General features: G+C 40.1%; 1 pseudogene; it reads left to right on the forward strand.

The window, feature by feature from the left end:
• The first annotated feature begins 8,615 nt into the window (after positions 1–8,615).
• On the forward strand, positions 8,616–9,331 carry LOC119521842 (annotated as a pseudogene).
• Positions 9,332–25,308: the final 15,977 nt, after the last annotated feature.

The raw sequence follows: 25,308 nt of genomic DNA on the forward strand, positions 1-25,308 counted from the left end.
CTTATTTTGACCTTGGTAAAATCATCTGCGAAAGGGTCCCCATCAAATATGGGAACTAGATGAATTCTGGCACCTAAAATTATTACGTCTCTGAACAACAAATGGTTGCTAACCCTGAAAATAGATTAGAGAGACATGGAGAATTTTAATGAGATATAATATTTAGTTCTTCATGTCTTAGATTTTGAGGTCTAATATGGTAGCCAACAGTGGATACTGAGCTCTTAAAGGTGGCTATTGCCATGTGGAAATGATAATATTTTTGCCACATTGGGCTAAATAGAAGAGGATAAGATTAATTACTAGAACATTTAAAATGACACGTGGGGTTTGCGTCAGCCTCTGCTGGCAGCACTGGCCGGAACCCTCCTCTATCTGGCACAGACCTGATAACTGTGAACTCCAGATGCTGTGGGCCAGTTCCTGATGCTCACGTCAAGGACGTATTGAAACAGTTAGAATTGTCGAGAGCTCCTTTGCAATTTAGAACATTAGGAACATTCTCATATGAATGTGCAAGAATTACTGAAGATGTTCAAGAGTCAAGCTCATCAACTGTGTGAGCTGAGTTAGGGAGACTCCCATGGACGTGCTGGGGATTGTGAAATACCAAATGACACAAAGGTCCCTCTGAGTAGAGACAGGGAGATCCCAGGACACCAGTGACAGTCGCAGGTATCAGAGTGAGGCTCCCGGGAGCAGGGAAGGAAGAGGAAGAGGCCAATAAGAGGGCAATTTTAGGTAAAATCTAAGTGTGATTTATCCAGTGAAAATATACCTCAAATGTGGGCAAGAAAGAGGCTCTTTAAGATAAAATGAAACTCAGAGAATTGGTTGCCTCAAACCCTTTAGTACAAAAAACCCAACATGAAGTTTCTCAAGTTGAAGACAAAAGATACCAGGTGGAAACTCAATAGTGACTAAAGATTACCAGAAATGAAATAAATACCTGGGATAAGAGAAAATTTATTTTTACTGAATTATTTAAATTACATAAGATAGTATAATGCAGAAATGATAATGTCTCATAAATTTAAGAAAGAAGAAATGAATTTAACAAATATATCAAAGCATAAGCATAATGGACTTATATGGTTCTGAGGTTTTTATCTTTTACATGAAATGGTGCAGAATTAATCCTAAGTAGACTATGAAATGTAAACAACAAATTTTTAAGTTCCTAAAGAACTCACTTAAAAAAAAAAAAAGATAGACCTGAAAAATCCAAGAGATGAATTAAAAAGGAGTTTTAAAAATATATAAATAACCCCAAATAAGGCAGGAAGAGAAAAACAGAGTAACATGAAACAACTATATTTTGTTTACACAGGACACAATTTAAATATAAACATGCAAAGTTTGCAAGGATATATGTTGAAAAATATTTATGTTGCATACTCAACAAAAGATACTGGAGTGGCAATAATTAAGATCAGATTTTTAAAAAGGTTTTCAAAACCAAGATTTTTTCCAAATGAAGGAGACCATTTCATTACAAAAAAGGGTCACATCATCAGAGAGACAAAAACTTCTTCAATATTCATGTGACAAACAAGAAAATTTCAGAATCCATGTAACAAACCCAGTCAGAATTAAAGGATTAAATAGACAGCATAATAAAAAACTTAAAAGATATTCATCCACTCTCAGCAATTAACATAATAAGTAGATACAGCAAGTAAAGACACAGCTGATCTTAACAAAGTCATCAACTGCTGTCATGTAATTTATATTTAGAGAAATTACCTTTCCAACAACTACAAAACACAAATTCTTCTCTAAGGGGCATAAAAGTCACCAAAACAGAGAACATACTTTGCCCATAAAAAATCTCATAAGATGAAAGAGATTAAAATATATAATACAAGATATGTTTATTAATCACAGAAAAAGTAAATTAGAATGAAATAAATATAAAATACAAAGGAAAACCTCCAAGATTTGACAGTTAAACTACACACTTCAGTATAATCCATGGGTCAAATATGATCTCAAAAGAGAAATTAGAAAACATACAAACTGAATGTTAATCAATATAGAAAATTTACAAATATTTAGGAGGCAGCTAAAGCAGTGCTTAGAGAAAGTTTTACAGATTAAAACACTTAGATTATAGAGAATAACAGTATAAAATAAATGACTTCAAGTTCAGTTTATTAAGCTAGATAAATAAGAACAAAGAAAACCCAGTGTAAGTGGATGTGCCGGTTTGAAACTGTTATGGACCCCAGGAAAGACTGTGTTCTATAATGCAATGTTGTGGGGACAGATTTATTGTGGGTGGGAGCTTTTGATTAGGTTGTTTCCATGGAAGTGGGACCCACCCAACTGTGGATGACACCTTAGGATTAGATTATTTCCAGGAGGTGTGACCCTGCCCATTCAAAGTGAGTCTTGATTAGTTTACTGGAGTCCCTAAGGGAGCTCAGGGGACAACTCACACCCAGATGCTTGGAGATGCAGACAGAAAGACATATGGAGACCTAAGCCAAGAGATGAAGCCTAGAGTTTGCTCCAGAGAAGCAAACAGAGGACCCCCAGATGTTTAGAGAGAAATTCCCTGGGAGAACAAGCAAGGATGCACAGGACCTGAGAGAGAGAGGCTAAGAGAGACAGAAGCCTAAGGACATTTTGGAGAAAGCCATTTTGATTACCTGGGAGCAAAGGACCAGCAGACGCTAGCCACATGCCTTCCCAACTGACTAAATTTTAGATGCTTAGAAATGAACTATTTGGTCTCTGTTTGAGGTTTTCCCACAGTAATATTTGATGTGCTCCTTTGTTCTTCCTAGACTGCCATTTACATCAATGTGGAAACAAGACCTGGCCACCACTACCGTCACTTATCCTTCCAAAAGATCAATAAAATTGATGAACCTCTCGTCAGACTGAACAAAAAATATAGAGAAGACACAAGTCACTAATATCAGGAATGAATGAGGGATCTTCACACCAGATCTACAGAGAGTGAAGGATTCTACAAGAATATTATGAAGAATTCTATGTCTGTAAACTCAACAACCCTAATAGGAAAAGCAACCACATTAAAGAAAAGCAAATTTGCAAAAAACCTGAATAGACATGTTTCCAAAGAGGATATTTAAATGCCTGAAAAGGACAGGAAAACATGTTCAATATCATAGCTATTAGGGAAATGAATATTAAAACTACAGTGAGAGATAATTTCACACCTACTAGAATGGCACTATTAGAAACACAGAAAACTGCAAGTGTTGGAGAGGATGTGGAGAAATAGGGACACTCGTTCACTGCTGGTGGGAGGGCAGAATGCACAGCTGCTGTGGCAGAGAGTTTGGTGGTTCCTCGGGAAGCTGAGTCTAGAACTGCCGTATGATCTGGCCATCCTGCTGCTAGTTATGGACTCAGAAGAGCTGAAAGCAGGGACGCAAACAGATATTTGCACACCACTGTTCATAACGGCATTATTAACAACTGCCAAAAGATGGAAGTAATCCAAGTGTCTATCAACTGATGAATGGATAAAGAAAATGTATATGCATTTGATAGAATACTATTCGGCAGTAAGAAGGAATAAAGTACTGGTGCACACAACAACATGGATAGACATTGAGGACTTTATGTTGAGTAGAATAAGCCAGACACAAAAGGACAAATATTGTATGATAGCACTAATATAAACTAATTATATAAGTAAACTCCTGGAGTTAAAGTCTAGAATAGAGGTTACCAGGAGATAGAATGAGGGTAGAGAATGTGAAGCTGATGCTTAATATGTACAGAATTTCTAATTAGGTTGGTTGCAAGTGTTTGGAAATGGGTAGAGGTGATGGCAGCACATTATTATTGTTAATATGATTAACAGTGCTGAATTGCATAGAATGTCATTGAAAAGGGGAAGTTTAGGGTCATGTACGTCACTAGAAGGAAAGCCAGAGGATGAACATGGGACTGTACAACACAGTGAACCCTGTTGTGGATGATAACTGTGGTTAATAGTACAAATACAACAATGTTCTTTCATGAACTAGAAAAATTGTATGTCACTATTACAAAGTGTTCATAAAAGGATGGTAAATTGGAAAAATACACCCAATGTAAACTTTGGACAGTAATGTTTAATATTCTTTCATCAGTTGTGACAAGGGTACCACATCAATGCTAAGTGTCAACAATGGCGGGGGGGTGTAATGCTTAGATTTATGTGTCAACTTGGCAGGTGATGGTGCCCAGGAGTCTGGTCAAGCAAGCACTGGCCTAACCGTTACTGCAAGGACATTTCTGGCTGGTTAATAAAGCAGAAGGCTGGTTTATTAAATCATCAGTCAGTGGATTGCATCCTTGACTGATTGCATCAATGAAGGGCGTGTATTCCATAATTTGAGAATTTAATCACCTGGATTTAATCTAATTAGTTGAAGACTTTTAAGGGAGAAGAGAGGGAAACTTCATTTCTTCTATTTTGGGTATTTTGGAAGTTCAGTGAACACCTTCATCGGAGTTGCCAGCTCATTCCCTGCCCTGTAGAATTTGGACTAATTCATTCCCACAGTTGTGCAAGACACTTTTATAAAATCTCACATTTACAGATATCTCTTGTTGGTTCTATTTCCCTAGAGAACCGTAACTAATACAGGATGGTATATGGGGTGTGGGTTTTTTCTTTTTAGAGTAAGGAAAATGTTCTCTGGTTGATTGTGGAGGTGAAAGCACAACTCTGTGATGGTGCTGAGAGGCACTGATTGTATACTTTGGATGGATTGTATGGAGCATGAACATATCTCAACAAAACTGCTTAAAAAAGAGACATTGATACATCATGTATAAGTACAATGTGAATATTGATAATCATGGAAGTTTTAGATCTTAGGAAGAAATCCCAGTCAAATAAAATGGAAGTTCTACCTACCTTCATATTGTCACAGATTAAGCTAAAAATATTTATGATTCTATATGATGTAATAGAAATGAAAGTAAAGGTACAGATCTAATTTAGTCTAAAACCCAAGAGTAAAAAAATATTTATAAACATTAACCACAAACAATGCTGTTGACATTTATAAACATTCAAGTCAGAAGTATCAGAAAATGAAATTCATATTTGATTTGGATTTCTGCATTGACTAAAATGTTTGTAGTAACCCATTCCATCTGTAAAACTCGTATTTCTGCCATATTAAAGCTCAGGACCTGATTGGGTTAAAGAGGCGTGGCCTGGTGTGAATAAGGAGGAAGTGCCCTCGCTATAAAAACCCCTTCCCAATCAATCTCACTCCAGACCTCAGCTACCTTTGGAAGCACCTGGAGGTCAGAGAGGACACTAGTGGAGTACAGGTGAGTCCCTTAATATGTAAATTCTTTTCTACATCTTGTGTTTCTACAAACGGCAGATTTGATAGAACAAGGTCCAGGGAATTGAGAAACTTACTAATTCATCAAGTGTCGTCTGAGGCCATCTCACTTCTAGGCACAATGTTTCTAGTTAGGAACACTGGACCCGTGGTGTAGATGCAGTACATGGAACCTAGATTTTCAATATCCAGACTGAAGCAATGGTTTGTTTCTTCATTTCTATAATCAAATCCTAGCTTGGTCAACTCTACAAGATGGTGAGTTGAAAATTTCCCATTGACTTATTCAACTGCTGAGCTGCTGCTATGGATTTGACCTCAGACAGGTTGGACTAGCTGGGAAATTTGGAGGGTCCCTGAGTCTAGAGCAGTGATAACCAACAGAAACACAATGTGACCCACACATGTAATTATAAATTATCTAGTAGCCACATTAAGATAAAAAGAAACAAACCAAAATAATTTTAATATTAAAAATATTTAATCACATCAAGTTTTAAAACTTTCCTAATGAAGCAGCTCATGTGCTTTCTTCTCCATGAGGTCATTGAAACCCACTGTGTATTTTACACTCAAGCACAACTCAATCCAGATAAGCTCCATCTGGGGTGATCAATATCCATATGTGGCTGGTGGCTACCACACTGGGCAGCCCAGGTCTAGTCTCTTTCAAATTTCTTTCATTGCAAGGTCCTTCATTCCAACTAGATTCCAAATGTCAGAGTGTCAGGGCCATGACTCTTATATTTGTATTTATATTGTATCTTCATTACCTAGGGCTAGTGGCTGCACACAGAGGGTAGATGACAATTCCATTTATGTAAATATGACAGAGTCCCAAGTCAGTCCATTCATGGAAACTCCATTTTCATGCTCATTTTCCCCTTACAGTGGTCATGGCTGAGCACTTTAAAGAAATGAGTAGATGTCCCATCTGCCTGGAGCATCTTGAAAAACCAGTGTATCTGAAGTGTGGGTATGGCTGCTGCCTGCACTGCACCACATCACTGCAGAACGAGCCCCGCGGAGAGGGCTTGCTGTGCCCCTCCTGCCCTGTGGTATCTCAGAAGAACGACGTCAGGCCCAATCGGCAGCTGGGGGGGCTGGTTTCCAGGGTCAGGGACCTGGAGCCCCACCTGAGAGCCGCTCTACAGATGTACCCGAGGATGCTGAAGTTCCAGGGTAAGGCCTCTGTATCACCTCACTCCAACCTATAAAGAGCCCTTGAAAAGCAACTGTTCCAAAAGATCTCTCTAAAATATCAGTTGCATTCTGGCACCTAAAATGTCTCTGCTCCAAGCTCAGCTGTTTCTCATTTCTGAATATAGTGTAGAATCACCCGGGTTTCAGCAGGGTGTTATCATTTAGGTCATGCCACAGACTTCTGTGTCTAATATCACAGCCACCGGTGGCTCTGGAGCACCTGAATGTGGCTAATGCCACACATGAAGGGTTAATATTTCAATATATTGAGGTTAAATGGTAGTTACTAAAATTACGTTTTACCTGTTTCCTATTTTTGTAATGTGTTCACAAGACATTTACAATTGTACTTGTGGCTTGCATTCTATTTCTACTGGGCAGCACTGGCCTAACGAAGGCTTCTCAAACTTGAATATGGACTAAATTACCTGAGGACCTTGTTAAAATGCAGATTCCCACTCTACAGGGCTGGGGTGGCCTGGGGATCCAGATTTGGGTCATAAGCCCAGGAGTCACTGATGCTTCTGGACCCTGGACCACACTTTGAGTAGCAAGACCCTGCACCACCTGAATCTGACCCCTCAGGGGTGTGGTAGGTCCAGGAATCTGCAGTGTTTAAAATCCCAGGTGCCTCCAATCTACAGGGAGTGAAGGTTCCCACTATGGGGATGGAGTTGCCCCTGTGCTCAGGCCCCAGGCAAAGGCTGGTGATACTGGAACTGCTGACTGTTCCCGTAGACTTAGGTCCGGGTGAGACTGGATCCGCGCCCTGCAGGGTGGGCCTCCCCCACTGACACTGTGCGATGGAAATAAGACCTGATTCCATCTCAGAGCTTAACTCTGAGTACTCCTGTGATCCAATTTGGAAAAAACATTCATGTGCAAAGTGCATTATCTGATCTCAGCTACATATATAATGGCTCCACAGGCGCAAAGCCAAATTGGACTGCAACCAGCTCATCTAAGTTGCCAAGTCCTTCCTTGTTCTCTGTCTATTCTCTGCATTGTTACAATGTGTCTTACAATCAGTGGTGACAGTGTTGGCTATGAATATGAGGAGTCTGCTGTGATGGGTATCCCAGTCTTCGAATTCAATTGTGGAAACCGAGTTACTTTATTTCCCTAGTGAGTGGATTTTCTGCAATGTGCAAATGATTTGAGACACGAAAACCTGTCCCAGGCTTTTCCTTTCCTTAGTAACCCCTCTCCTGGTGTCACATATCTCGACATCTTCCACTGGGTCAACTCAGAAGGGACCCAAGTGAAGTAATGACTTGTTTGTCCAGGATGTTCACTTCTGAGATCCCATTGGCTCAATTCACCCGATCACATTAGGACCCACAGCTCTGTGCTGTGACCCTGATATTTAGAGCTCATTGGAGACACTGGCCGTCCACAAGGCCGTTCCTCTCCAAGTGTCCTCGCTGGCTGGGCACGATTCCAGACATGTTCTGGGGACAAGTTTCTGCCAAGATACAAAGACATCCTTACTCAGCCCAAGCAATCCCTTCCTTTACCTTGATTTCCAAAATGGTAACCCAGCTAGTCTCAGGACTCGTAGCATTCTCTCTTCATTTCGTTCCAACATTAGGAAAACAAAAGCCTAGGATGCAGCTGCCGAGCCAGAAACAAGAAATGGGGAAGAGTATTGTGAAAAAAAAAAAAAAAAAAGTTTTCTCTTTCCTAATTGTTGTTTTAAATATAAGTATTTTTTTTCATTCAAAATATCTATACGATTTTTATATTTGATAGGATACATGCTAACATATATCAAACTTTAGAACAGGTTCCAGTCCAAGTCTGTGCATTACTGGATCATACACTTTAAAGAGCAGAAAAATCTTTAATCAGATAACCACATTACTCACTATAAACAGAATTCCCAGTATGAATAAGAGGCCCATATTGCAATGAACATAATAGGATTATTTTCCCTAGTCAGGAAACCAGGGCTGTTTCCCCAGGAAAGAGCAGAATTAAAGGAGCTAAAGTGAATGAGATCCACGGGCCTTTGCAGTCGATGACGAGTGAGCTATACTCTGTCCATCTGCTGAGCTACTTATTTCTCTCTCCACACTGGATATGACCTTGGACGTTGACACAGCCAATGAATTCCTCATCATTTCTGATGACCTGAGGAGTGTTCGGTGTGGGACTATCAAACAGAAGCTGAAAGACTGCTGAGAGATTCAGCTACTCAATTTGCGTCCTGGGCTCCCTTCGATTCACCTCTGGCCGCCATTACTGGGAGGTGGATGTGGGAACCAACGAAGACTGGGATCTGAGCATTTGCAAAGAATCTGTTCTTCTACTAGCAGAGATCCGACTCTCTCCCAATGCTGGATTCTGGACACTGAGTTTGAGAAACGGAAGCTACCTTTGGGCCTGCACCACACCTCCGACTGCCGTCTGGGTCACTCCTCGTTTACACCAAGTGGGGATTTTCCTGAACATGGATATTGGAAGAATTTCCTTTCTCAATATTAGCGATGGATCCCACATCTTTACATTTACCAGAATTTCAACTGCTGAGCCACTGCGCCCTTTCTTTTCTCCTTCAAGTCCAAGAAATGGTAATAAAGACACCCTGAGAAGCTGCTCCATAACGAATCCGAGAATCCCATTCTTCAACACAACTCAAGATACACCAGTAAACCCAAGATAATGAAAATCATTTATTAGGATGGAACATGGGACTGTATAAAATAGTGAACCCTCTTCAGGGTGAAAACGTTCTAGAATTGATTATGGTGATGAATACACAACTCTGAATTTACTAGAAGACATTGTACACTTTAGATGGATTGTATGGTATGTGAATCTATCACAATAAAACTGCTTTTGAAAAAATTTACTGATAATTAATTTGTGCTCCAAGCTATGGTCTTCCCTAAGTGGTACACACATTGCAAAAATAATAGAGAAATACGGAATATTGTCTGATTCACAAATCCAAAAATTAGATTAGTCTGAATTTGAATTGCATTTTAAAATTTTAAATATTCACACAGTCAAAATCTTTGGGTTTCATGTCTGTGTTTCTCTATCTATACCTATATCCAAAACTCCCTGAACAATTACCAAATATTTTTCTTTTTTAAGATCAAGTCAACCTGTTATGGAAGTTATGAATTACATAAACATTACAATTTGACTCAGAGGATTATGTGATTTTACAAAGGATAGAAAAATAATACCTTTTATTCACAGTAAAATATATACATCCTTTTGAACACAGTCTTGGGTAAATGCCTGTATAATATCCAGAATTGAGAAGATACCTTTTCACCATCGTGGTGCAGTTTAGCTAACCTGTACGTGGACCTGTGCTTGGAAAGGTCAACCACAGAATTCACATCCGAAGAAACTGAACAGTTGGTCCCAGGAGCTCTCCTGGTGACACTGGCTGCTCACTGTCCCTCCCTCCTTTGCTTTTCCCATCTGACATCCTCAGTGCTGTGCTCACCGCCCTCTCCTGCCACCTGGTCACTGCCCTGAGCTGGTTGTGGACGCTCTTATCACAAGTCATTTCCTCACATCAAGGATGTACTGAACCCATTCTTGGATTTTTCAAGAGTGTTTCTGCAGTTTAGAAGTTTAAGAATATTTATATACTAAATTTTTAAAAGTTAGTGAAGAAAGACTTAAGAGTTTGGTTTGTCAAACAGTGGGAACCAACCTAAGAGTGACACAGTCTCTAAGTCATAATTAAAATGTGCTCTTTCCATAAAGATAGGGAAATCCCCAGATTTTGGACTTACAGAAGTTTGGAAAGACACACTACAAGTTCAAATGCAACAACAGTTTCTCTTTATTGACATCTTACACAGATCACATTTACTCTCTGTTCTGGTTTGCTAAAGCTGACATAATGCAAAATACCAGAAATGGGTTGGCTTTTATAAAGGGGGTTTATTTGGTTACAAAGTTACAGTCCTAAAGTCATAGAATTGTCCAAACTATGGCATCAACAAGAAGATACCTTCACTGAAGAATGACCTACGGCATCCAGAACACCTCTGTCAGCTGGGAAGGCATGTGGCTGGTGTCTGCTGTTCCCGGTTGCATTTCAAAATGGCTTTCCCCAAAATGTCTCTGGGCTTGTCTCTCTTAGCCTCTTCAGCTCCTGTGCATCTAACTTTCTGGGGTTCCTCTCTTAGTTTCTCCAGAACAAACTCTGGGCTTCATCTCCTAGCTTAGCATCTCCAAACATCCTTCTGTCCGCATCTCCAAGCATCAGCTTTCAACAGCCTTCTCCAGTGATTTAATTAAGACACAGCCTGAATGGGAGGGGTCCATATCTCCATGGGATAATTTAATTAAAGGTCTAGCCCACACCTGCTTGGGTCACATCTCCATGGAAGCACTCAATCAAAAGGTCACACCCTAATCAGAGAGATTAAGAAATCTGCCCCCACAAGATTGCATTAAAGAATATGGATTTTTCTGGGGGACACAATATATACAAACAAGCATAAGCTCGTTTTGCTTATCTCAGTTTTGGAAACATTTGAAAGTGCTCAAGTAAAATTTAACTGGTAAGACTTTTGATCTTTACATCTGAGATAAGATTACATAAAATTATTCATGATTTCCTAATATTTCCCCTTCTGAATGGCATCTCACAACTCAGAAATATTTTTTCTTCTTTGTCTCGTTCTTAAATTTTGCTCTCTTCAATTACAATCTATTATTGTTCCAGATGATCCCCAGAAGATGTGGGATTATGCAGGAAGGACAAAAAATCAGGGGAAAAAAACACAAAAGAATCCAGAATGGTCACAAATTTATAAATTAAATTGTAAGCACTCACTGTCCACTTTTTGCTAGAGCCTCTTTGTATTTCATATCTAAAATCAAGGCCTCAGTTCCACCTGTCAGGTAAGTTACTCTCATTAAGTGAAATTTGAAGAACACAGAAACCTACGTTAAAATGATAATGAGTCCCTTAGAAGTGGTTGCAAATTGCCCTAGGACAACACCATGGATAAAGGATATCTCTTGCAAACAAAGGAAAGGTTCCTGTAGGGAGAAACCTCTGGGGGGTCCTTGGCTTAGTGGACTCTTGTGAGGTCAATCAGGCTTTAAGGTTTCCGGGAAGAGGGAGGGACTGAACATTTACCTATAAACCTAAACGGCCATAATCTTAAATAATCCCATAAGGAGCACATGGTCAAGAGGTCCCTGGGTGTGAAGAGACACAAATGATTACTCTAATGAACAGTGCTGGGGTTGGGTGAGTCCGGGAACTCTGGTGGGCGTTTCAAAAGTTAGGATGGAGGCCGGAAGCTTGGATCAGATCCGGGAAGCAGGAAGTTTTAGTAAACGTCGCCATGGCACCCCCTGGAGTGTCGCTGTGAGATGACCGGAGGAACATATTATTATTACTTCTTTAATAAATGTCTGTATGTGTTCACAACCGTCACTCGTAAGGTAAAATCTGCCCAGACGGCTTATAGTTGGAGAATAAAGGCCAAAATAATTTTAAAAACAAAACTCCCCGAACCTCAAATGCTGGGAAAAATGTAGACCAGCGGAAACTGTCATTCTTTGCTACTGGGAATGCAAAATGGTACAGCCTCTTGCAAACCTGAACATAGTCTGACCCTATGATATAGAAATCATGCTCCTGGGTATTTACCTGAATGAGTTGAAAACATATGTCCTCAGAAACACCTGCACAACTGTGTGTATAGAATTTTTATCCATAATTGTTAAAAACAGGAAGCAACTGAAATGTTCTTCAATTGGCAAATGGATAAAAAAAATCCTGCAGTATATCCACACAATAACTATTATTCAACAATGAAAGGAATGAGCTACCAAGCCATGGAAAGATATGGAGAAAGCTGAAGTGCATCTTGCTAAGTGAAAGAGGCCAGTCTGAAAAGGCTGCCACCTGTGATTCCAAGCATGTTACAATCTGGAAAGGGAAAACTATGAAGACAATGAGACGATCAGTGGTTTAGGTGGGGAGGAGGGAGGGGTGGACGGATGGAGCACAGGGGTATTCGGGGAGTGAAACTTCCGTCTGGTACTGACGGTGGATACAGGGCACGAAGCCGTGAACACCCGTAGAAACTGCACAACACAAAGGAGAACCCTAATGTAGACGAGGGACTTGAGTTCATAAAGGGTATCCACATTGGGTCATTATTTGTAACAAACGCATCACATTAATGCAAGGTGTTCTTAATAGGGGAATCTGGGGTGGGGAGAGAGGACACATACGGAACCCCTGTGCATTCTGCTCAATTTTTCTGTAAACCTAAACCTGCTCTAAAATATAGTGTATTAATGTAAACAAAAACACATGTTTATTGTGGTTCTACTAATTTATAAAGGTATTAAAAATATTTCAATTTATAAATGGTCCCTATGGCCAACTACATGAATTTCAAAAACTATTTAAAACTAGTTTCATTATCTCTGAGCACATAAATTTCTACAGGTAATTGATGCTTAAAATTGACTGGCAATAAAACCAAGGGGAGGAATTTCTCTCATAAGATGAGAATGATGAACAGTCAAATTCCATCTTATCTCACTTCAGCCCAAAGTACACTTGCTTCCTCAACAAATATGCTTCTCCAGTTGTTCTTAATCAAACAAGAATACATGAGGGCTGGGTTGTATCTTTTTATATTTGGATAAGGAATGTTCCAGGAATACAGCAAAAAAAAAATTTAGCAAATGAATTCTTTCTAAATTAAAAAACAATTAAACTTATTCACTTAAAATTAACTTGTCATCATCCATCCTGTCTCTTGATTCTTCATTCCCCTTGCTCAAACTCGAAATAGCTAGGAGACATCACGTATCACAAGAAACCAAATTAGAAGACAGAAATTAGGTCTTTTTATTTTGTATGTATGTGTATATATATATATATATATATACAGATACATACATGTGCTGGTTTGAATGTATTATGCCCCCCCAGAAAAGGCCATATTCTTTGATGCAATCTTGTGGGGCAGATGTTTTAGTGTTGATTAGATTGGAATCCTTTGAGTGTTTCCATGGAGATGTGCCCCACCCAACTGTAGGTGATACTCTGATGAGATAATTTCCGTGGAGGCATAGCCCCACCCATTCAGGGTGGGCCTTGATTATCGGAGCAGTATATAAGCTCAGACAGAAGGAGTGAGCTTGACACAGCCAAGAGGGACACTTTCAAGAATGCACAGAAGATGAGAGAGGAACTGCACATGAGAGACAGTTTGTAGACGGCCGTTGAAACAAACTTGCTCCGGAGAAGCTAAGCGAGGACAAACACCCCAAGAGCAACTAAGAGTGACATTTTTGAGGAACTGCAGCCTAGAGAGGAACGTCCTGGGAGAAAGCCATTCTGAAACCAGAACTTTGGAGCAGACGCTAGCCACGTGCCTTCCCAGCTAACAGAGGTTTTCCGGACACCATTGGCCATCCTCCAGTGAAGGTACCCGATTGTTGATGTGTTACCTTGGACACTTTATGGCCTTAAGACTGTAACTTTGTAACCAAATAAACCCCCTTTATAAAAACTGATCTATTTCTGGTGTTTTGCCTTCTGGCAGCATTAGCAAACTAGAACAGTACACATTTAATATGCGGTAAGGTTTGAGGTAGAATAAATAATGGTATATTCAAATTATTTGAAATTTGTAAACAAAGCTGTAAAGACCCCAACTGACAAACAGAGGAAGGAGAAATGTTGGAGAGGAATTACGAAGAAAAGACTCAGGGGTGCTGCAAACAGAAGAAAGTGCTATTTACTTGACAGTTAACAATCTCTGTTCTTCCCCCCTCCGGCTTGTGTTCTGTTTCTGAGTAAAGTGTCCACACAGATGAAGAGTGTAATGGCTAATTTCTAACCTTTATAAATTATTCACATGAATTATCAGAATTTTCAAAACTTTTCATATGTAAGCCAAATACATTAAAACTATTTAAAGACTCATTAACCAGATATAAACAGATTACCTTTCATTTTCATATATATAAAATGAATTTTTACTATTTTGTAAAAATGCAAATGTAATCATACCGATAATCTGCTTCAGGACTATAAGCAAAGCTTTAAGTATACATCACATATAGAGCCATCCCTACTTTTAATTGCTGGGGAAAAACCCCTGAAATAAGCTTGTGAAACTAGTTAGATCTAATCTAATTAATGTCATGTATTGTTGAAACAACATGAACTCTCAAGATTAAAGATTACTTTAAGGTTACTGTTAACTCCAGACATGTCACTAGTAAAAACCTCATTCCCAGAAATAAATCAGACTCTAATTAGGATAAAATATGTGTCAGGTGTGAACAGGAAGAGGCAGGACCCTCCCCGGTGTAAGGCCCTCCTGGGTCCACTTCCCACAAGACTGAGCCATTGGGGGAAACACCCAGAGGCCAGAGGAGGGTCAAGGGCAGGAGGGAGGAGTCCAGTCTTGTGTAGTTTCTTTATATTTCTCAAATGTCTAGATTTGGCAGTTATGATCTAGGGAGATAATGGGAATTTGGTAATTAGTTTAAGTCCACAAGGGTCTGAGCCCTGGCTCCACGTCAGGCTCGCTGTGTGAAATTCACCGCACTAGACCCTGCCACTGTGGGAGTGGAAAGCAGCAAGTTTGATTTCAGTTCCAAGGCTGCAGAATGACAGATTTCTTATTTCTTCAATCACATTGCAGCTTTGGTGACTTGGGAGATGATGAACTGACAACCCCTTACCTGCTTCTAATCCAGAGGCTGCCGGGTAACATGTCCGGCTGGACCTGCCAGCAGAGCTGGGGGTCCTCACAACCGTGGACCCTTCCTCTACCTCAGCTCAAAGCACAGTGAGGATTTGTGAGCCTTGTTCCAAATGTGCTCTCAAGTCGCTGCTTTCGTTGCCTTGTTGCAGACGGGGCAACAGGTGGAACACAAGAAATCTGTGCATGTTACCGTCGTCGTGTGCTGGGACAGTCACTCAACCCCGGGAAAATCGCTTACCGCATGCATTTCCCGTGCAGTGGATATGGCAAGGAAGCAAAGCAGACACCCCATCCGCCCAGCCTTTATTGAGGAAGGCACCTGAAATCTGGATGGATCTTCTGCCCCGGCTGCATAAATTTACTGCAGAAGGACCCCCAGGGGAGTGCCTGCCCTGTCCCCTCTGCCCACTGCCTCTTAGGATAAGGATATCAGGCCCCAGTTGGCAGCTGGGCAAGCTGGTTTCCAAGATGAAGGCACAGGAGCCACATCTGAATTTAATTCAACAAGTGAACCCAAACGTGCTGAAGAGCCTGGGAAAGGAATGGCTCCACCTGACCACGTCTCACTAACAGACCATGAAAAAGCACCGGCGCAAGGGGTCGCCACTCAATATGGGAATTAGCCGAGTTCTGGAACCCAAAATTGTAATGGCTCACCACCCTGACGGCACATAGAATCACCTGCTGATCTTTACTGAAAACTACTGATGTGGCTATGTCATCGCCTACACAGGGGTTCTCAAAACTTAAAATGTGTTAGGATTACTCAGGGATGCAGATTATGAAACGGAAGATTTCAAGGGAATCTCCCAGTTTAGAGTTTGACCATACTCAAAACTGGTCCCAAAGTGCAGGAACCACAGTTTGAGTAGCAAGAACACAGAGCAACTGAATCTGCATCTTTCTCTGGATGAGTGACAAGGGAACATAATATTAAAAATCTCCCAGGTGGAGGCGGGGCAAGATGGAAGACTGGTGAGCTGTATGGTTTAGTTACTCCTCCAGGAAAGTAGGTAGAAAGCCAGGAACTGCGTGGACTGGACACCACAGAGCAATCTGTCTTCGGGCATACTTCATACAACACTCATGGAGGTGTCGAACTGCTGAGATCAGCGAAATCTGTGAGTTTTTGCGGCCAGGGGACCCGCGCCCCTCCCTGCCAGGCTCAGTCCCGTGGGAGGAGGGGCTGTCAGCTCCGGGAAGGAGAAGGGAGAACTGCAGTGGCTGCTCTTATCGGAAACTCATTCTACTGATCCAGACTCCAACCATAGATAGACAGAGACCAGACACCAGAGAATCTGTGAGCAGCCAGCCCAGCAGAGAGGAGACAGGCATAGAAAAAAAAAAAACAACACGAAAAACTCCAAAACAATAGCAGAGGATTTTTAGAGTTCTGGTGAACACAGAAAGGGGAAGGGCGGAGCTCAGGCCCTAAGGCGCATATGCAAATCCCGAAGAAAAGCCGATCTCTCTGCCCTGTGGACCTTTCCCTAATGGCCCTGGTTGCTTTCTCTCTTAGCATTTCAATAACCCATTAGATCTCTGAGGAGGACCCCTTTTTTTTTTTTTAATCCTTTTTTCTTTTTCTAAAACAATTACTCTAAGAAGCCAAATACAGAAAGCTTCAAAGACTTTCAATTTGGGCATGTCAAGTCAAGAGCAGAACTAAGAGAGCTCTGAGACAAAAGGCAATAATCCAGTGGCTGAGAAAATTCACTAAACACCACAACTTCCCAAGAAAAGAGGGGTGTCTGCTCACAGCCACCATCCTGGGGGACAGGAAACACTCCTGCCCATCGCCAGCCCCATAGCCCAGAGCTGCCCCAGACAACCCAGTGTGACGGAAGGGCTTCAAATAACAGGCACACACCACAAAACTGGGCGTGGACATTAGCCTTCCCTACAACCTCAGTTGATTGTCCCAGAGTTGGGAAGGTGGAGCAGTGTGAATTAACAAAGCCCCATTCAGCCATCATTTGAGCAGACTGGGAGCCTCCCTACACAGCCCAGCAGCCCAGGACTGCCCTGAGGGGACGGCACTCACCTGTGACATAGCACAGTCATCCCTCAACAGAGGACCTGGGGTGCACGGCCTGGAAGAGGGGCCCACTTGCAAGTCTCAGGAGCCATACGCCAATACCAAGGACTTGTGGGTCAGTGGCAGAGACAAACTGTGGCAGGACTGAACTGAAGGATTAGACTATTGCACCAGCTTTAAAACTCTAGGATCACCAGGGAGATTTGATTGTTAGGGCCACCCCCCCTCCCCGACTGCCCAGAAACACGCCCCACATACAGGGCAGGCAACACCAACTACACACGCAAGCTTGGTACACCAATTGGGCCCCACAAGACTCACTCCCCCACTCACCAAAAAGGCTAAGCAGGGGAGAACTGGCTTGTGGAGAACAGGTGGCTCGTGGACGCCACCTGCTGGTTACTTAGAGAAAGTGTACTCCACGAAGCTGTAGATCTGATTAATTAGAGATAAGGACTTCAATAGGTCTACAAACCCTAAAAGAACCCTATCAAGTTCAGCAAATGCCACGAGGCCAAAAACAACAGAAAATTATAAAGCATATGAAAAAACCAGACGATATGGATAACCCAAGCCCAAGCACCCAAATTAAAAGAACGGAAGAGACACAGCACCTAGAGCAGCTACTCAAAGAACTAAAGATGAACAATGAGACCATAGTACGGGATATGAAGGAAATCAAGAAGACTCTAGAAGAGCATAAAGAAGACATTGCAAGACTAAATAAAAAAATGGATGATCTTATGGAAATTAAAGAAACTGTTGACCAAATTAAAAAGATTCTGGACACTCATAGTACAAGACTAGAGGAAGCTGAACAACGAATCAGTGACCTGGAAGATGACAGAATGGAAAATGAAAGCATAAAAGAAAGAATGCGGAAAAAAATTGAAAAAATCGAAATGGACCTCAGGGATATGATAGATAATATGAAACGTCCAAATATAAGACTCATTGGTGTCCCAGAAGGGGAAGAAAAGGGTAAAGGTCTAGGAAGAGTATTCAAAGAAATTGTTGGGGAAAACTTCCCAAATCTTCTAAACAACATAAATACACAAATCATAAATGCTCAGCGAACTCCAAATAGAATAAATCCAAATAAACCCACTCCAAGACATATACTGATCACACTGTCAAACACAGAAGAGAAGGAGCAAGTTCTGAAAGCAGCAAGACAAAAGCAATTCACCACATACAAAGGAAACAGCATAAGACTAAGTAGTGACTACTCAGCAGCCACCATGGAGGCGAGAAGGCAGTGGCACAATATATTTAAAATTCTGAGTGAGAAAAATTTCCAGCCAAGAATACTTTATCCAGCAAAGCTCTCCTTCAAATTTGAGGGACAGCTTAAATTTTTCACAAACAAACAAATGCTTAGAGAATTTGCTAACAAGAGACCTGCCCTACTGGAGATACTAAAGGGAGCCCTACAGACAGAGAAACAAAGACAGGACAGAGAGACTTGGAGAAAGGTTCAGTACTAAAGAGATTTGGTATGGGTACAATAAAGGATATTAATAGAGAGAGGGGAAAAATATGGCAAACATAAACCAAAGGATAAGATGGCTGATTCAAGAAATGCCTTCACGGTTATAACGTTGAATGTAAATGGATTAAACTCCCCAATTAAAAGATATAGATTCGCAGAATGGATCAAAAAAAATGAACCATCAATATGTTGCATACAAGAGACTCATCTTAGACACAGGGACACAAAGAAACTGAAAGTGAAAGGATGGAAAAAAATATTTCATGCAAGCTACAGCCAAAAGAAAGCAGGTGTAGCAATATTAATCTCAGATAAAATAGACTTCAAATGCAGGGATGTTTTGAGAGACAAAGAAGGCCACTACATACTAATAAAAGGGGCAATTCAACAAGAAGAAATAACAATCGTAAATGTCTATGCACCCAATCAAGGTGCCACAAAATACATGAGAGAAACACTGGCAAAACTAAAGAAAGCAATTGATGTTTCCACAATAATTGTGGGAGACTTCAACACATCACTCTCTCCTATAGAAAGATCAACCAGACAGAAGACCAATAAGGAAACTGAAAACCTAAACAATCTGATAAATGAATTAGATTTAACAGACATATACAGGACATTACATCCCAAATCACCAGGATACACATACTTTTCTAGTGCTCACGGAACTTTCTCCAGAATAGATCATATGCTGGGACATAAAACAAGCCTCAATAAATTTAAAAAGATTGAAATTATTCAAAGCACATTCTCTGACCACAATGCAATACAATTAGAGGTCAATAACCATCAGAGACTTAGAAAATTCACAAATACCTGGAGGTTAAACAACACACTACTAAACAATCAGTGGGTTAAAGAAGAAATAGCAAGAGAAATTGCTAAATATAGAGAGACGAATGAAAATGAGAACACAACATACCAAAACCTATGGGATGCAGCAAAAGCAGTGCTAAGGGGGAAATTTATAGCACTAAACGCATATATTAAAAAGGAAGAAAGAGCCAAAATCAAAGAACTAATAGATCAACTGAAGAAGCTAGAAAATGAACAGCAAACCAATCCTAAACCAAGTACAAGAAAAGAAATAACAAGGATTAAAGCAGAAATAAATGATATAGAGAACAAAAAAACAATAGAGAGGATAAATATCACCAAAAGTTGGTTCTTTGAGAAGATCAACAAGATTGACAAGCCCCTAGCTAGACTGACAAAATCAAAAAGAGAGAAGACCCATATCAACAAAATAATGAATGAAAAAGGTGACATAACTGCAGATCCTGAAGAAATTTAAAAAATTATAAGAGGATACTATGAACAACTGTATGGCAACAAACTGGATAATGTAGAGGAAATGGACAATTTCCTGGAAACATATGAACAACCTAGACTGACCAGAGAAGAAATAGAAGACCTCAACCAACCCATCACAAGCAAAGAGATCCAATCAGTCATCAAAAATCTTCCCACAAATAAATGCCCAGGGCCAGATGGCTTCACAGGGGAATTCTACCAAACTTTCCAGAAAGAACTGACACCAATCTTACTCAAACTCTTTCAAAACATTCAAGAAAATGGAACACTACCTAACTCATTTTATGAAGCTAACATCAATCTAATACCAAAACCAGGCAAAGATGCTACAAAAAAGGAAAACTACCGGCCAATCTCCCTAATGAATATAGATGCAAAAATCCTCAACAAAATACTTGCAAATCGAATCCAAAGACACATTAAAAAAATCATACACCATGACCAAGTGGGGTTCATTCCAGGCATGCAAGGATGGTTCAACATCAGAAAAACAATCAATGTATTACAACACATTAAAAACTCGAAAGGGAAAAATCAATTGATCATCTCAATAGATGCTGAAAAAGCATTTGACAAAATCCAACATCCCTTTTTGATAAAAACACTTCAAAAGGTAGGAATTGAAGGAAACTTCCTCAACATGATAAAGAGCATATATGAAAAACCCACAGCCAGCATAGTACTCAATGGTGAGAGACTGAAAGCCTTCCCTCTAAGATCAGGAACAAGACAAGGATGCCCGCTGTCACCACTGTTATTCAACATTGTGCTGGAAGTGCTAGCCAGGGCAATCCGGCAAGACAAAGAAATAAAAGGCATCCAAATTGGAAAAGAAGAAGTAAAACTGTCATTGTTTGCAGACGATATGATCTTATATCTAGAAAACCCTGAGAAATCGACGATTCAGCTACTAGAGCTAATAAACAAATTTAGCAAAGTAGTGGGATACAAGATTAATGCACATAAGTCAGTAATGTTTCTATATGCTAGAAATGAACAAACTGAAGAGACACTCAAGAAAAAGATACCATTTTCAATAGCAACTAAAAAAATCAAGTACCTAGGAATCAACTTAACCAAAGATGTAAAAGACCTATACAAAGAAAACTACATAACTCTACTAAAAGAAATAGAAGGGGACCTTAAAAGATGGAAAAATATTCCATGTTCATGGATAGGAAGGCTAAATGTCATTAAGATGTCAATTCTACCCAAACTCATCTACAGATTCAATGCAATCCCAATCAAAATTCCAACAACCTACTTTGCAGACTTGGAAAAGCTAGTTATCAAATTTATTTGGAAAGGGAAGATGCCTCGAATTGCTAAAGACACTCTAAAAAAGAAAAACGAAGTGGGAGGACTTACACTCCCTGACTTTGAAGCTTATTATAAAGCCACAGTTGCCAAAACAGCATGGTACTGGCACAAAGATAGACATATAGATCAATGGAATCGAATTGAGAATTCGGAGATAGACCCTCAGATCTATGGCCGACTGATCTTTGATAAGGCCCCCAAAGTCACTGAACTGAGTCATAATGGTCTTTTCAACAAATGGGGCTGGGAGAGTTGGATATCCATATCCAAAAGAATGAAAGAGGACCCCTACCTCACCCCCTACACAAAAATTAACTCAAAATGGACCAAAGATCTCAATATAAAAGAAAGTACCATAAAACTCCTAGAAGATAATGTAGGAAAACATCTTCAAGACCTTGTATTAGGCGGCCACTTCCTAGACTTTACACCCAAAGCACAAGCAACAAAAGAGAAAATAGATAAATGGGAACTCCTCAAGCTTAGAAGTTTCTGCACCTCAAAGGAATTTCTCAAAAAGGTAAAGAGGCAGCCAACTCAATGGGAAAAAAATTTTGGAAACCATGTATCTGACAAAAGACTGATATCTTGCATATACAAAGAAATCCTACAACTCAATGACAATAGTACAGACAGCCCAATTATAAAATGGGCAAAAGATATGAAAAGACAGTTCTCTGAAGAGGAAATACAAATGGCCAAGAAACACATGAAAAAATGTTCAGCTTCACTAGCTATTAGAGAGATGCAAATTAAAACCACAATGAGATACCATCTAACACCGGTTAGAATGGCTGCCATTAAACAAACAGGAAACTACAAATGCTGGAGGGGATGTGGAGAAATTGGAACTCTCATTCACTGTTGGTGGGACTATATAATGGTTCAGCCACTCTGGAAGTCAGTCTGGCAGTTCTTTAGAAAACTAGATATAGAGCTACCATTCGATCCGGCGATTGCACTTCTCGGTATATACCCGGAAGATCGGAAAGCAGTGACACGAACAGATATCTGCACGCCAATGTTCATAGCAGCATTATTCACAATTGCCAACAGATGGAAACAACCCAAATGTCCTTCAACAGATGAGTGGATAAATAAAATGTGGTATATACACACGATGGAATACTACGCGTCAATAAGAAGGAACGATCTCGTGAAACATATGACAACATGGATGAACCTTGAAGACATAATGCTGAGTGAAATAAGCCAGGCACAAAAAGAGAAATATTATATGCTACCACTAATGTGAACTTTCAAAAATGTAAAACAAATGGTTTATAATGTAGAATGTAGGGGAACTAGCAGTAGAGAGTAATTAAGGAAGGGGGAACAATAATCCAAGAAGAACAGATAAGCTTTTTAACGTTCTGGGGATGCCCAGAAATGACTATGGTCTGTTAATTTCTGATGGATATAGTAGGAACAAGTTCACAGAAAGGTTGCTATATTATGTAACTTTCTTGGGGTAAAGTAGGAACATGTTGGAAGTTAAGCAGTTATCTTAGGTTAGTTGTCTTTTTCTTACTCTCTTGTTATGGTCTCTTTGAAATGTTCTTTTATTGTATGTTTGTTTTCTTTTTAACTTTTTTTTTCATACAGTTGATTTAAAAAAGAAGGGAAAGTTAAAAAAAAAAAATTGAAAGAAAGAAAAACAAGGAAAAAAAAATGATGTAGTGCCCCCTTGAGGAGCCTGTGGAGAATGCAGGGGTATTCGCCTACCCCACCTCCATGGTTGCTAACATGACCACAGACATAGGGGACTGGTGGTTTGATGGGTTGAGCCCTCTACCATAAGTTTTACCCTTGGGAAGACGGTTGCTGCAAAGGAGAGGCTAGGCCTCCCTATATTTGTGCCTAAGAGTCTCCTCCTGAATGCCTCTTTGTTGCTCAGATGTGGCCCTCTCTCTCTGGCTAAGCCAACTTGAAAGGTGAAATCACTGCCCTCCCCCCTACGTGGGATCAGACACCCAGGGGAGTGAATCTCCCTGGCAACGTGGAATATGACTCCCGGGAAGGAATGTAGACCCGGCATCGTGGGACGGAGAACATCTTCTTGACCAAAAGGGGGATGTGAAAGGAAATGAAATAAGCTTCAGTGGCAGAGAGATTCCAAAACGAGCCGAGAGGTCACTCTGGTGGGCACTCTTACGCACACTTTAGACAACCCTTTTTAGGTTCTAAAGAATTGGGGTAGCTGGTGGTGGATACCTGAAACTATCAAACTACAACCCAGAACCCATGAATCTCGAAGACAGATGTATAAAAATGTAGCTTATGAGGGGTGACAATGGGATTGGGAAAGCCATAAGGACCACACTCCACTTTGTCTAGTTTATGGATGGATGAGTAGAAAAATAGGGGAAGGAAACAAACAGACAAAGGTACCCAGTGTTCTTTTTTACTTCAATTGCTCTTTCTCACTCTAATTATTATTCTTGTTATTTTTGTGTGTGTGCTAATGAAGGTGTCAGGGATTGATTTAGGTGATGAATGTACAACTATGTAATGGTACTGTAAACAATCGAAAGTACGATTTGTTTTGTATGACTGCGTGGTATGTGAATATATCTCAATAAAATGATTTAAAAAAAAAAAAATCTCCCAGGTAAGATTCTTCTGTAACCTATACTTCTAATACAATTAATTCATTTTTTTAAAAATGTCCCAAGTAAATCTAACACACAGGGGGTTGTAACCCTTTGCCCTCAATGACTTTCTCCCAGGGATTGTAAGAAGTGGGTATGAAGCACACGTGTGCTTGTTTGTGTGGGTATATGACCATCATAGCATCTCTTTTTAATTCAACAAACTCAAATCATCACATCCATCTTTAACTTGAAGGATATTTACGTTTCATGGACTTTTTAAAAAATCTTTTTCAATATGACCCAGACATTTAATTCTCTCTATGCCAGATCACATCCCTTTTCAAAATTCCTCCACTAATATAGTGATTTCACCTTTCAACAATACGTCCAACAACTTAAAATGCTCTCTTAGTTTAAATGTGCTGACCTCATTCCCTACACTGAATCAATTATGAAAACGGAAATCTTAAGAGTGTCATATTCCAGAGAAACTCTGTCCAATACAGATATGATGTGTCTCTCCCATAATTTTGAATATTGTAAAATATACAATCAAAAAAGGAAAATAAGAAAGGTGATAAAAATATACATATATTTTAGTTAAGCCATTAAATTCAAAATATTGTCATTTCTATATGTGCCACCAGCCACATCAGTGCTCAAAGGCCACATATAACCAGAGGCCACCATATTGAAAAGCACAGATATGGGTCATTTGTGCCCCAGAAACTTCTACTGCAAAGCGGGTGGGCTACTGGCATCTAGTGGTGGAGGCCATTAGTGCTGCTAAAAATCCTACAACATCCAGGTCAGCACCCACACAAAGAACCGTCTACACACAAAATGTACATGTCAGTAGAGCCAAGGCTGAGAACCACTGGCTCACATCAGGCCAGCTGGATGTGTTTGTGAAACTGGGACATCTCCTCCTCTCCTTTAACCAAATATTAATGGGTCAATATCTATGTCATGGCATGTTTTCACAGACCCCCTTGCTGAAAAAGGAAGATGAATCTTCCATTCAGATCAAGAAATGTAATAAAACACACTCAAAACTGTCGCCTAAGAACACACCCTGTGGACACAATCATTTCATCCAAAATATTTTTAGCCATAATTGCCAGTATGTATTTTTAGAAGTTTGTTTTAACGAAAAACTAAAAATCTGGAACCATCTCAAACTGGAAAATCACCCTTCTTTTTTAAAATTTTTTCAGAGAGTATAACAGAAATAGAGGACACCTTACATTCCAGTAAAACATATATCCAAGGCCTGACACAT

The sequence above is a fragment of the Choloepus didactylus genome, chromosome 27 (genome assembly GCF_015220235.1).
Source record: "Choloepus didactylus isolate mChoDid1 chromosome 27, mChoDid1.pri, whole genome shotgun sequence".
Lineage (NCBI taxonomy): Eukaryota > Metazoa > Chordata > Mammalia > Pilosa > Megalonychidae > Choloepus > Choloepus didactylus.